The 13,040-nt window shown below is 46.2% G+C and overlaps 1 protein-coding gene across 4 annotated transcripts in view; it reads right to left on the bottom strand.

The window, feature by feature from the left end:
* Sgms2 (sphingomyelin synthase 2) overlaps positions 1 to 13,040 on the bottom strand; it is a 79,781-nt gene that overhangs the window by 52,989 nt on the left and 13,752 nt on the right. Inside the window, exon 2 of one of the 4 annotated variants that reach the window (XM_052179233.1) lies at positions 10,060 to 10,133. The exons of the other annotated variants lie outside the window; for them this stretch is intronic. The gene's annotated coding sequence lies outside the window, so the exon portion shown is untranslated. The remainder of the gene's footprint in view (positions 1 to 10,059; positions 10,134 to 13,040) is intronic. 4 annotated transcript variants of the gene reach the window in all.

Below are 13,040 nucleotides of genomic sequence, written 5' to 3'. Positions count from 1 at the left end.
TGTGTGTGTGTGTGCACCTGTATATCTGTCTGTGCATGCATGTGCATGTGTATGTCATGTGTGTGTATGTATCTATTTGTCTGTGCACACATGTGTATGTGTATGTGTATCTATCTGTCTGTGCATGCAGGTGTCTCTCTGTGTGTGTGTGTGTGTATGTGTGTATGTATGTATCTGTTTGTCTGTGCATGCATATGTGTGTGTGTATCTACCTGTGCATGCATGTGTGTGTGTGTATCTGTTTGTGTATGCACGTGCGTGCGCATGTGTGTGTGTGTGTATCTGTTTGTCTGTGTACGCATGTGTGTGTGTGTTTATGAACATCCCAACTATCTCTTTGTTATTCTGAAATAGTGCTGATGAGAATCATTGCTGAGGTTGTAAACAGACTCTCACATTTCCTGTTAATCCATGTGACGTGTGGCTGGAGAAAGCAGATACAGAGTATTCTACTTGCAGGTCACTCATAGGCACAATGTACAGCAGCTGGCATCCAAAATTAACCCTGCACACCCCTGGACAAACTTTCCTTCCTTAAAGAGGCCTTTGAGACCCCTTGCCTTTATTCTGCCTGACTCTGCGTTTTCTCCCCACCAAAGCAGTTCCCTAACAGCAATTACTTAGTCAATTGGTAGACAAGGTTTCTTTATTTCCTTTCTGTGAGACTGTAAGCTACACCTGAAGAGCCACTGCCTCCAGGTTCCTGACCTGACTTCCTGCTCTGACTTCAGCAATGGAGTGTGACCAGAAAGCTAGAAGCTGAAATAAATCCTTTCGGCAAAGGCTTCTAACTGCCTTTTACACGCACGGCCTGGCACAGTTGATGGCTATATATACATATTTGTTCACTGACTAACTCATGCTGAGTCACATGCTAAAAAATAGGACTGGTGGCACATGCTTGTAACTCCAGGCGTTGAGATACTAAGGCAAGAGGGTCACTAGCTGGAGGTGGGCCCCGTAGGGAGTCCCGGTGTCAATAAAACAAAGAAAAAGTTTCACAAGCCGCCTCCTGGCTAGGAATATCAGAAGTCACTGAGGCAATAGTATAAAGGGAGAGGTGACATTACTTCACTGTTTGGCACTGACTTTGTAACTGTTGCCTGAAGACTTGCAGAGGCAGAGAGTATGGTGGTATGTCTACAGGTAGATATCAAAGAGGCTCAGAGCTGGGCATGGTGGCACGTACCTTTATTCCCAGCACTCAGAGTTCAAGATCAGCCTGTTCTACATTTTGAAGTCTAGCCTAGGCCCATAGTGAGACCTTTCCTTTCTTCCTTCCTTCCTTCCTTCCTTCCTTCCTTCCTTCCTTCCTTCCTTCCTTCCTTCCTTCCTTCCTCCCTCCCTCCCTTCCTTCCTTCCGTCCCTCCCTCCCTCCCTCCCTTCCTATCTTTTTTTAGAAAAATTAAAAAAAAAAAAAAAAGAAAACAGGAGAAAGGAATGCACCACTAATACAGATGGGTGTGGTCAGGGTAAAACTGGATAAAGAACTCGCACAGTGTTTCCTAATTATAAACTCTGAAATTTAAAATATCTTGAAAGGCCACACTGTACTTCACTCTGCCCGGCATAGACTGTGCCGTAGACTCTGAGCCATCCCAGGAACTGGAGGCCACCCATCTCTTCGTGTTTAAAGGCCAGAGAGAAGGCTTTAGGGGAGATTACCAGTCCATGCCCTACGGCCCTGCTTTCCCCAGGGTCTGCATCCTCCCTGGCTCAGTCTGGCTTTCCCTCCATGGCCCAAACCGTGTTTGCACCCAAACTTCCAAACCCTTCAGACGAAAAAAATTGGAAGCCATAAGAATGTCCCATAGTCTAATGGTGAAAAGTAAACTATTTGAATATTAGCAAATGCCTTATAAATACCAAATCTTTATAAGAGGGGGAAGAAACCCTTCCTATTTCAACATCGGAACTGAAAAAGTATTTCATCTAACTGGTGAGCAAAGAGAGTCAAATTTTTAAAAATTACTATTTTTCACATAATAATTAGCCTTTAAGAACCCTAAATTAACAAACTACTATTCAGCTGTACAATAAAGTAAGTCTTAGGTTTTACAAATATGAATAAAATTTAGTGGGACATATTAACCAGGACATTGTTAATGACAATGAAAAACAGACTTAAGTGCACAATAAGTGAAAAGCCACTTATGTTGTGGTAAAAACAAGGGGATAATTGAATATTCCTATACCATGTGTTATTGTGACCGGTAAGGGGTTCCTGATATACTCGTGGCTACAGAACAATGTGAGGCGACTGACTGACTCCCTATGCCCTCTCTCTTTTTCTTGTTTTGGATTTAGTTATTTTACTTTATATGTGTGAGCGTTTTGCCTGCATGTATACATGCATGTATGCATGCATGCTCACAACATGTGTACCTGGTGTCTGCAGTGGTCAGCAGAGGATTTCGGATTCCCTTGGGATTATGGTGATTGTGAGCTGTGCACGACCCATGCACTGCGAACTGAGCCTAAGTCCTCTGTAAGGGAAGCCAGTGCTCCACCTCTGAGCCACCTCTTCAGTCCCCTCTCCTCTTTCCTGTAAGCTTCATATGTAACTATAAAGATAACCACAGAGAAAAACCATTTGTAAATTATTTACACTTTCCTCTTATTCAGGAGCCAAGTTTTCTTAAGCAAGGGCTGCTATCATAATTAAAAAGAAAGAGAGACAACACATCTGCAGATGAAGAAAAGGAAGAAGGGGGAAAGAATGAGAAGGGTGGGCAGAGAGCTTCCAAGGCAGACTTCCAAACATTGCTGCCACAGCAAGTCTCTACCGAAGCACACCCGATTGCCACCATCTACCGAGGACTGAAACAGTAAGCCTCAGTTTCCCCTGTCTTCACTACATATTAGGAAACCCATGTTGGTAAAGAAATAAAAAAATTCTCAGTCCTAGTTTACTAAAAGTTTTCTTTGGAGCAAGATGCCACTTGTGGTCATACCACCAAGCAGCGAGGTGACCCACCACCCTGATTAAATATAGCTTAGTTATGTAGTTGAGAAATTTAAAGTACAGATACTCACTGTGATTGCTGCTCTTCCTTAAATAAAAATAAATCTCATCTTTGAAACCAGATGTGAAATGGAGCACACTGGCATGTCCCCGTCATCCTGGCTCTTGGAAGGTAGATGCAGAAGGACCAGGAGTTCAAAGGTCAACCCCTGCAATATTGTAAACCCAAGGCCAGCCTTGGGCTACACACTCCAGCCTTTAAAAAACCCAAACAGAGAACGAGAAACGAAGTTCAAAAGTAAAAATGAATCAAGAAAGAATTACTAAATATGAAGAGAGAAACAAATTTCCCTGTGGGTGGGGCTTATTACATCGAAGTTACTGTGCGAAGGTCCCCTCTGCTCAGGTAGAGGAGACCTTTGGCGGGGACAGAGTAATGTCAGAGAAGGCAGATTCTAAGCCGGAGAGATCTGGTGGTGTATGCAACCCACCACGTTAACAGGTAGGAGACGACTGCTCTTCATATCCCAGCAGGGTTAGCCCTGTACTAACCGTCCAAGAACAAAGACCTTGACTCCTGTACATTGTAGAGCTCTGTCTTGAAGGTAATTAAGGGTCTGTCTCGGGGTAGTCCAGGACATCCCCCCTTTTAGAAGGCTGTTTAGCTATACTAACCTAGCCACTAAATAAATGCTAGTAAAACTCCCATTAAACCAGCTCTAGACTGAATTCAGTCCTTCAAGAAGGTAAGGGCTGCCGGGTCCCCCACCCCGCATGCGGACCTTATCTGCTACAATGCCTTGTTAGCAATCCACTTCCTGTAGTTCCCCACAGTCCCATCACAGTCCCAGCCATGTTGTTTATCCTTTAAGGTTTCTGAGATGGTTCTTGCTGGGCCTTCTCAGTAGTTAGAGCAATTTGCTTCTTCTGAAGCCAGCATGGCTTCAGCAACATCCATCTCAGACTTCTGTGCCCTGCAAGGCTCCAACATTCCTTCAAAGGAATCCCGAAACGAACCACCCTGGCCATTTTATAGAAACATGCTTCACACAGAAAACTCTTCCACATCCTAACTTCCGGAGGAAGGGCATGTGTCAGAGGATACAGTGGAAGTAAAGGCATTGAGCTCTCGGAACCTCAGAGCTATTTGCTGTCCAAACGGAAATTAAAAACTAAGCTACCAGGAATAACCGGAAAAAGGGGAAGAAGAAAACCAGAAGTGAGTTGCGGGTAGCAGGATATTTCACAACTGGAGCTTGAGTTAGGTAAAGAAAGATGGCACAAGACACTCAGAAGCCTGGTGCTATAAACCATCCTGAGGGTGGGCAGGCTCATCAGGAGGTGATGTAGGTGGTGGGGGTGGTAGGGGAGGGGGGAGGGAGTAGGATTTGCTGCTGGAGTTGAGGTCCAGGCAAGTTTCAATGGACTGTCAGGATGGTAACTGGATACAACTGTGCTGTCATGACATGTCACAACTCAGACACATTTTGCCTTGAGTCATACATAGCCCTACCTACCCCTTAGACATCAGTAGGGCCAGCGAAAGGGGGGAAGGTTGAGTCTGTTATCTAACCTGAGGGTTACAACTTGTCATATGCCCTCCAAAGGTCAATTAAAGGCATTAAATAAAAATCAGAAAGCAGAGAGGGGCTGAGTGGTAGCTCAGTGGTTAGTGAGCTTACGGCTCTCTTGGAGGACCTGGGCTGTTCTCAGCAGTTGAATCGGGAAGCTCACAATTGTCTGTAACTTCAGCACCAGGAGATCCACACCACCTTCTGGCCCATGGGGGAACAGGTATGTATGTGATGCTCATAAACTCACACAGGCACACAGACACACACAGACACATACACACAGACACACAGACAGACAGACAGACACACACACATAATAGATGAGTTGTTAAAAACCTTCTAAAATATAGTAGAAAGGAAAAAAGATTTCTTCAATAGGGCCACAGTGGGGAGAGGGACAAAGAGAACTAGTGAATTCCTCAAATTTGTCTCTTAGGTCCTGAAGCGAGGTTGAAGTTTAAATTGATGGCGAAGGATTTGCAAATCTAAGATGTCTTAGTCAAAGGTGATCCCATCCACCCTTAGCCCTTCGCTGTCTGAACTTGTTTCATGTCTATGAGGTGGTCTGGTGAGTTGTCAGAGCTGGGAGAAATGTCTTTCTAGGAGATAAAGTCCCCCTCCAGTTGGGGCACTCTTCTCCCAACATTGAGATTCGTAGGGAAATCTCATTTCTTTGGGTCCATTGTTGCACTAGTCTGAGAGTCAAATTGAGACACATTTCTGCCAAGCCCATTAAATGACAGTCATGCTTAGCAGACAGACTTTGGACACCTTGGATATTATCTTGTGAGAAACGGTTAATCAAGGGTGGCTAGTCCAACGATCAATATTCCATAAATCACCTATCTAACTGTCTGTCTATCTATCTATCTATCTATCTATCTATCTATCTATCTATCTATCTATCTTTAATGCTGCCTACCTGGTAAAACTTCTGTTTGAATAAAGGCCTCTGCTGCATTCCCAGGAACGCGATGAACCAAGCAGCTCACCTTTCCCCCTTTCCTTTACACAGATTATGAATTAACCCACAGCATCCAATAAGACACAGTCACCACCTACGTTAGAATAAGGTTATGTGGATCCCCCTCCCCCAACTCCCATGTGCACGCTTACCCAGACACGGTTGTGGTGTACCCTTTTGATAAGATGAAATTGCTTTGCTGGGTTAATTTTGCTTTGTTTGGGTGTTACTTTGTGTGACAGCAAGAATATTATTTCCCAACAATCTTTATCTGATAATAAAGACACCTTCAGGAGAAGCGTGTGCTTCTCCACCTGTAAGATGCCCCCGAGGCGTCATCTCACCCCTCTAAAGTGTCGCACTTGCCAAAGGACAAGGTAAAGATCCTTATAGACCTCTGCTTCAGCTTTGCAGAGCGTAAAGAATCACAGCTCCAAACAAGCAAAGAAATGTGTGCATGCGCTGTCTTTCCGGCAAAGGCAGACCGTCCATTCATGCACCCCTCTCCATTTTCCCTTCTGTGGTGCTAAGGACTGAACCAAAAGGTTCACCCGTGCAAATGCCCTACCCCTGGCTTCCTAGTCTATACTTGACTTATTACATGTCGGCAACATGTAATAATATGCTAGTTGGTGAGCCGCCTTCTAATGGTGAATACTGAGAGACCGGAGCAAAGGGCCTTCCTGGGGGACACAGCACGGGTCCATCAGAAGGCCTGTTCCCTGTGACCTTCAGAAAGCCACTTGAATATGAAGACCTCGGAGAACTCAACCTCACTGCATTCTTCACTCGTTTTCCCAGGACCTAGGACTCTGCCTGATGTCTAAGAGACATTCATCAAGGATACGCTGAGGGAGACAGGTGAGCACGGTGGACCGGGAGTCTCTCTAATCTGTCCAAACTTCCTACTGCTGTGCAGTTTACAGCGACAGCCGTGAGGTGCACGAAGCTGCCTAAGTTTAAGTTAACTGAAACAATGCGCATCCTCGGCCTCACCAGCCATTTCAAGTGCCCACTGGCTGTCATGGCCGCTGTAACAGATGGGGCAGAACTATAGAACCCCCATCGCTGCAAAGTTTTGGGCAGGCCTGCTGCTGGGTATGTCAGAGTGTGAGGGAAGCACACTGTGCCCATGACCACACAGCCCTGAAGTCTCGAGACTTCTGTTGATGGGAATCTGAAGAAAGAGAGCATTCCCTCCAAGAAATCAGTCTACCTTGCAAGGCCTGTTTCTCATAGAGAAACCCAGAACCTCTAACAAACTTCAGCAACTAGACACCACATCGCAAAAGCACAGTGGGGCTGATGTAGAAAATAACAGGAAAATATTTATATGACCATGTGTGGTTGCTGGGAATTGAACTCAAGACTTCTGGAAGAGCAGTCAGTGCTTTTACCCACTGAGCCATCTCTCCAGGCTGGTACTCACATTTCTAAAGCCCTTCTCTATGTATAACCATGTTGGTTACACATTCCCCATCCCCACAGTGACACAAGCCCTTAAGTATTTTAATCGCTTCTCAAAAACCGTCTCTATTCCTTTTAAACAGATAGCCCACAGGCCCTGTCTGTCCATCACCATTAGGCAGAAACATAGCTACAGAAATAGCAGCCACGAACCCAAAGGTATTTCTCAGCAGTTTCCAAAATTCCATCTAAGCCCTACACTGTAATTTCAAATGCAAACAGTTCATCTTGAAAGACCTTCTTGTGGCTTCTGGGGACCACATTCACAGCAACCAAGTACACAAGGACCTGCCTCCCTGCTGCCCTTTAGACAGTCGCACTCACTCAGGGCACAGTCAGTTTGCTCTTAATCCAAGCCTTCAGAATGGGAGACCTTGGCTCCTTCTCAGGCCCAAGTCAACCTCAGAGGGAGGCCGACCTGAGGTCTGGCCTCAGCCACTCCCCCCACCCCACCCTGTCTCCTGTTGCCATGGCAGCCTGAGCTAACAGCTCATGTTGACGAGTGTATCTATGGCAACTATAGCTGATGCCACATTTCTTTCCACTTCTGCTTTCAAACCCAGTGTTGAGAAACCATGGGTAACCTTGAAGAGTTTATGAATCAATGGGGTGGGCACACCCGAGAGCTCTACTTGTTAAATCCTGGATAAGTTAAGTGTCCAGCTGGGTTCTTTTGACAGATGTTCCCTCTTAAATTAACATTTTTTGAAGACACATGATTTTTAAAAAGTTATTTCTTTTGAACTTCATATTTAAACAATTAGATGATTCTTAGGATATAAACGTAGCTAATTAATCACTTGAGTACAAGTGCGACCCTAAGGTATTTGTAATGTTTTAGTGAAACTGGGACTCAAGGTCTGTTCTTTTAGGAAGGAAAATTGGAGTTTACTAAGAATAGGTTTTAGTAACGATGAAAGCATGCAAATTGAGACTGGTGATTGGCAAGGGGCGTGGGGCGGTTTGGAAAAGGACAGTGCAGTGGGCATGAGTTCTCAAGTGTGTCATCGAGTGTGTCATCTAAAAGACGGAATCCAAGCCTAGTGTGGTGGCACACGCCTTTAATCTCAGCACTCCGGAAGCAGAGGCAGGTGGATCTATGAGTCTGAGGCCAGCCTGGTCTACATAGTGAGTTTCAGAACAGCCACGGTACATAGAAAGAGCCTGTCTCCAGACTCCCCGCCACCCAAAAAGGCATAATTCAGCTTGGCATCTGCTAGCCAAAAGAAACCAGGGCAGGGCTCTGCCATCTGTGCAAAGGATGCAGAAGAGACAGAAGCAGAGCTTAGATAGATGCTGCACTACCTTCCTCTGTCCCATCAAACCATCCAGAAGCGGCCTTCCTACACCACAGCCTCCTGCATGGAACATCGTTAGCATCCTTTGCCCACTGATGAAAGGCAATTAAAGAAATCCCAGGACGCTGAGGCAGGAGTGCTGCCAGCAAAAGTTCATGCCAACCTGGCTAGATAATGAGACCCTGATTTTTAAAAAAAAAAAAAAAAAAACAGACAAAAAACTGAGGCTGGAGAGAGGGCTCCACGGTTAAGAGCACTGACAGCTTTTGCAGAGGTCCACCCCCAGCACCCCATCAGTGGCTCACAACCATCTGTAATTCCAGTTCCAAGGGAATCCATCGCCCTCTTCTGGCCTCTTCTGGAACTGCATTGCAAGGCACACAGGCCTACATGCAGGCACTCCATAGAACCACAGGGTCCCTCTCGCACACTGTAACCCACAGACACAGACAGAAAGCACTGGATTACAGCTCCTCCATCAGATTTCAAACACCCTCCCTGTGTCCCCCAACACACAAATATGAATCCTGGATTCTCTAGACATGCAGAATGTCAGCTCAGCAGTAAAAGCGTCAGTGATAGGAGCCCTATATTCAGAATTTTTTCCCTGTGTGTGTGTATGGAAAGCTAAGTGAGACAGAGCCTCTCTCCATGTAGTCCAGGCTAGCCTCGAACTTTAAACCCTACTGTCTGATCCTCCCTAGCAGTTAGGATTACAGGAATGCACCACCACACACAGACCCCAAATTTGCTTTTCTTGAAATGGCTGCTAGTTGCCAAAATTCTGTTACTTCTGAGATAAAAGTGAAAATTCACATTTTTCCCTTTACCTCTATTAGAGGCGAACTGCCATGACCTTGTCTATGATGTACTATGAAAGTATTGAAATAATCTACAAATTATTTACTTAAATTATCCATACAGTAAATCTTCAGGCTGCAGAATCAACTATGCTCTCCAAATGATTTCCATATTCCTGATTCTGGCCTTTACAAGAGCACTCTGAAAGCAACACCAGATTACTTAAAACTTACCCTCCTATTAATCTCAGTTTTGGCGCTGAAACATAATGACGTCAGACTGAGCCTACTCAGAGTCTTTTTGCTCCCCCCTCCCAGGCTCATGAAGTTGTTTTGTTTTATAAGCATGACCACTGTGGTAAGCAACCTCTCAATCAATGCTGTAACCCCTAGACTTGGTCTCTGCTTCAGGGGTTTAAAAATCCACATGAAGATCCAAAAACACTGTGTTAAATACAATGGAAGCCTATTTCTGATTGACCCAAAAAGAAGCCATCAAAAATAGGGCACTCTAATAGACCTTGTGTTGCCAATGCAGGTGCTTCAGTTCCTGCTGTACTGCAGCAACAGAGTACTTGGAGGTGGGTAGGTTATAGGACTGCGAGGTTTATTCACCTCAGGGTTCTGAAAGATGCAAAGGTCAAGGCCAGGCAGCCACACCTGGTGAGGTCATGGCAAGGTGAGGAGGGTACAGGCACCCCAATGGGGGTCTTTTAGATCTAGTCACTCCCCGGGTATCCCACAAATCCATAATAACTAACCCATTAATGATCTCACAGTCCGACCACCTCTAAGGAGGCTCTCTGGTTCCATTTAACATGTTTTATTGTATTTATATTAATTTTGTATAGACAAAAAGCTCAAGCACTTAAAACAAAAATAAATAATCTTTAAAAAGAGAAGAAAAAGAAAGCCAGCGTTTCTATATGACAGTCTATAGTAGTTATTTCTGTTACTAGGAAACATTTGCAGAAAAACAAGGCTTACCCACCTCCTGCTTCTTGACCTAAAGGAATATCCACTCAGAGTGCATCTGTCTCCATGGCAACTAGTATGCTTGGGATGCTGCAACCAGAGGATAATGAAGAGAAAAACAAAGTGATTGGACAGAAAGGGAAAAAACCCAAACCAAAACAAACCACAAATACTCCACATACCAGTGGTGAGAAAGGTAACAACCAGAAGAGAAAATGAGGACAGGGAGCTTGCGGAGAGGAAGTGGGTTGTCCTCACCTCTGACCCAGGCATCAAACCACAAACCTTTGACTCAAGACGCTTAAGAGTATAATGGAACACACAACCCCTTCAAAAAGGGTGAGGCTAGCCATTTCTAGTGGCGAATGCTTACAATCCCAGCATCCAGTAGGCAGAGACAGAAGGATCAGGCGTTCAAAGCTAGCCTGGGCTACAGGAGGCTCTGTTTCAAAAGACAAACAAAAATAGTAATTCTGGCTGTGGTGGCTCATATATGCAACCTCACCACTTTGGCGGTGGAGGCTAGCCTGAGCTACTCAGCAAAACTGATAAAAACACAAAAGGAAGAAAAGAATTGCGTAAAATGACTTAAGAATTCACCTCACTCACAGGACACGGAGGAAAGGAGACGCTAGCCTGGGCTCTGTAGCAAGACTGATGAAAACATCAAATCAATAAAAGAATTGTGTAGAGTGACAAGAGGGCAAGTGAGGTTTCTGAAATGGGTAAATGGTTTCCACAGGGGTTCAGTCAAAATTCCCACGCAGGTGCAGGATGCAATGGACATCTTAAAAGGAGATGGGAAGAGAGCCGGAATCCTGGGTAAAAGGCAGCCTCAGTCCATCGAGGCAGAGGCACCCAGAGGCCGGAGAAGCACCTTGCAGTGAAGGGACAGGGTACAGCCTGGTCCTGCATTTGCCACACGTTAGGTGAGTGGGTGAAGGGTCAAGGAACATTGAAACAAGAGCATGTGGAGCTCAGGCAGTGAAGACTGGAAGACTGTTTCCTGCTGTGTGTGTGTACCAGAGGCCCACGCTTCCATGCCCTAAATCCTCCTCCACAAACACTCTGCGACTACCACTGCCTACCACAGGCCTTGCTAAACCCAGTGGGGGGGGGTGTTCTGCCTTACTCAACTCACCAACAGCTTACAACACCACGGATTACCTCACCTCTCCTCAACAGTCAACTGCCTCTGCGAGGTGGCTCTCCTGGGCCTTGCTGGTAACTCTTCACCCTGACCCTACTCACTTAGCTCTGTCCCAGGAGTTCCCAGGCTTACAAAATCTCCCCATGTGATTCTCACAGCCTTCCAGCCACTCCCGTGTTGACAACCCTGGCCCTAAATCTGGGCCCCGAAAGCCAGTCTTAATCACAAGTGACATCAGTCTCCACCGAGGTTACTAAAGGTCAACTAAAACTACCCAAGTGCCAAACAGGAATGCCAGTCACTACAGCCCTACCACCCGCTGGTGGACCTCCTACTACTTCCTGTTTATAAGCTCCACCCATTACGCCCTTGACTCTCAAGCCCATCTGCCTCTGCCATCTTCAGTGCCACCCCTGCTCTAAGCCACATCACCTCCGTGGAAGGCTGCAATGGCTTCACAATGGCTCCGTGCCACGCTCTGCTAGCAGCTGTAGGGATGTGCTAAGTCAATCAATTCCCTTCTCTTATTTACTTCATGGTGCTTTCTTATGGCATCTGGAAAAATAATAATAACAATAATAACAATAATAATAATTCTTATGGCATTTGGAATAACAACAACAATAATACTTCTTAGAAAAATAATACAAGACGTGGGCTAGAGAGATGGCTCAGTCTTTAAGAGCACTGACTGCTCTTCCAGAGGTCCTGAGTTCAATTCTCAGCAACCGCATGGTGGCTCACACCCATCTGTAATCAGACTCGATACCCTCTTCTGGTGTGTCTGAAGAGAGCTACAATGCGCTTACATATAATAATTCCTTGGGTCGGAGCAAGCGGGAGGGGGGGAAGGGCCGGAGCAAGTGGGACCGGAGCGCGCATGCCTGGAGCAAGAAGAAAAAAAAAAATACAAGGCCAACCCAGCAGGTCCAGCTAACCAGCCATCCTGCTCCCTGCCCCTCACTTCCACCCCTTCTCCTCCCCCCACTGCTCACATACTGGTCCCCCATCCCTTCCGTCTCCTGCCCTATCCACGGGCTGGTGCGAGTGGCGCTGTCGGTTGAGCCTTGAAATCCTCCGAGTCCCAGTGTACACCTAATAAACCCCAACCCCGCTGCAGTGCCCTCTCCGTCCCTCTCAGCTTCCTTCAGAGAACCAGTCCAAAGCGAAGTGGAATTTCCTAATTTTCCTATCATCTTCACTCCCTTATCTCCCTGTCAGTCTCTCAGCTCACACGCAGACTCTGCACTCGAGGAGAAATCTGGACTCATGATCACCGCTGCATCCCGGAATGGAGAAAACCCGGATAGATCTGGGTACGGGTACGGTGCGCCTGCCATCCCCAGCACTGTGACAGGAGACTCTCCAGTTTGAGACCAGCCTGGACACTTAAAATGGCTGGGGGTATATAGCTCAGTGGAGGAGCACTTGCCTAGTGTATGGGAAGCCACACTGCATAGTAGGTGCATGAGGGGGTTGGGGCGGGGAAATCTAGCACACAGCAGGTGCTCAAAAAATGGCATAGAACCCATCAGTTTTAGAAGGAACCGAGGAAGACTGTAATGGTCACTATATCCCAAGCATTTATAAAATCCAAGGCTCCAGAGACACAAGTAAGAGTGGTGGCTGACCCCAAGCGGGGGTTGGGAGGGCATTTCACTGTGAAGAGGTCCTCACTTCCCTACCTCCACGCCCACTCTCAAGCTCTCCTGTGCCATGCTCTAGGTCCTGACCCCACCACCTCCAGGCCAGCTAGTGTTCGATATCATGCAATGACTTCTCTGATCTGTATTTTACCGTGGTTATACCTTACAAACAGTCACAGCAGGCAAATAGACAGGAGGACA

This window comes from Apodemus sylvaticus, chromosome 4, assembly GCF_947179515.1.
Source record: "Apodemus sylvaticus chromosome 4, mApoSyl1.1, whole genome shotgun sequence".
NCBI classification, from domain to species: domain Eukaryota; kingdom Metazoa; phylum Chordata; class Mammalia; order Rodentia; family Muridae; genus Apodemus; species Apodemus sylvaticus.
This window is presented reverse-complemented; position numbering and strand designations above follow the sequence as displayed.